The sequence below is a fragment of the Mandrillus leucophaeus genome, unplaced genomic scaffold, assembly GCF_000951045.1.
Source record: "Mandrillus leucophaeus isolate KB7577 unplaced genomic scaffold, Mleu.le_1.0 Scaffold491, whole genome shotgun sequence".
NCBI classification, from domain to species: domain Eukaryota; kingdom Metazoa; phylum Chordata; class Mammalia; order Primates; family Cercopithecidae; genus Mandrillus; species Mandrillus leucophaeus.
In genome coordinates, this window is record NW_012105265.1 from 908,786 (window position 1) to 910,400 (window position 1,615).

Sequence of the window (1,615 nt, forward strand, 5' to 3'; positions counted from 1 at the left end):
TCCTTTCCTTTCCTTCTTTTTTGAGACAGAGTCTAGCTCTGTCACCCCAGGCTGGAGTGCAGTGGCGTAACCTTGGCTCACTGCAACCTCCTCCTCCTGAGTTCAAGCAATTCTCTGGTCTCAGCCTCCCAAGTAGCTGGAGCTACAGGTGTACACCACCATGCCCAGATAATTTTTGTGTTTTTAGTAGAGACGGGTTTTCACCATATTGGTCAGGCTGGTCTCGAACTCCTGACCTCAGGTGATCCATCCGCCTCGGCCTCCCAAAATGCTGGGATTACAGGTGTGAGCCACTGTGCCCAGCACCAATGTCTTAATATTACCCATTTCACCAGCTACGGCTCCCTTCCTCTGCTTCTTTTCAAAGCACAATGTGTTGAAAAAATTGGCCATACTTAATATCTCCACTTCATCACCTTCTTTTTCCCCTCAGTTTTGACTTTTACTCCACCACTCTTGGAATGACTGACCCAGGTCACTGACAAACTGATAGCTTGATAGTCAAATCCAATCCCCTTGTCTTACTCAACCTCTCAGTGGCATTTGACACAATGATCACTCCCTCCTTGTTGAAACACTTCCTGTCCTCTTGGGTTCCGTGAGACTTACGTGCTGGGTTTCCAGGACTTGCTCTCCTCCTTCTTTTGGTCTGCTTTGCTGGCTCTTTGACCAAATGTCTCCCGGTTGTGGGGCCACGGGCTTCATCTGACCTTTTCCTCATCTGCACTCTGTACCTAAGTGAGCCCATCCAGGCTTCTGATTTTTAAGTACTGTTTAAATGCTGATACTCTCAATGCATTTCCAGTGTGATCATTAGATGTCTAGAGGCATCTCACACTTAACTATGTCTAAAATCAAACTCTTGATTTTCCCCCTCAAACCTGCCCTTGCCCCATCTCAGGAAGTGGCATCATCATCTACCCAGCTGCACAGGTCCTGAACAGTGGAGCCATTCCTGATTCCTCTTTCCCTTAGGCCTTGAATTCATTTTTTAGGGCTTCCATAACAAATTACCTAAATCTGGGTGGCTAAAGAAACAACAATTTATTTTCTCACTGTTCTGGAGGCCAGAAGTCCAAAATCAAGGTGTCATCAGGGCCATACTTTCTGGAGGCTCTAGGGGAGAAGCCTGCCTTGCCTCCTCCTAACTTGTGGTGTTTGCTGGCAATCCTTGGGGTTCCCCAGCTGGTGGCATCAGGACTCCCAATATCTGCCTCTTTCATCACATGGCCTTCTTCCCTCTGAGTGTGTCTGTGTCCAAATGTCCCTCTAATAATGACACCAGTCATTGGATTTAGGACTCACCATAATCCATTTTGACATCTTAACTTGGTCACATCTGCAAAGACCCTATTTCCAAATAAAGTAACCTTCACAGGTTCTGCATGGACATGGATTTGGGGAGAATACTATTCAATTCAGTACGGACCTTCAGATCTGATTGATCAGCACATCTTAGCCCCGCCAGCACCAACGATTCTTATCATCTGCAGCCACAGCCTTTGTCCAAACCTGCACCGCCTGCATCACCCACACCACCTGCATCACCCGCACCACCTGCATCACCCACACCACCTCCATCACCTGCATCACCTGCACCACCTGCATCACCTGC

General features: G+C 47.8%; 1 protein-coding gene across 1 annotated transcript in view; it reads left to right on the plus strand.

Moving 5' to 3' along the window:
- RASGRF2 (Ras protein-specific guanine nucleotide-releasing factor 2) overlaps positions 1-1,615 on the plus strand; it is a 212,001-nt gene that overhangs the window by 143,720 nt on the left and 66,666 nt on the right. The window lies entirely within an intron of this gene.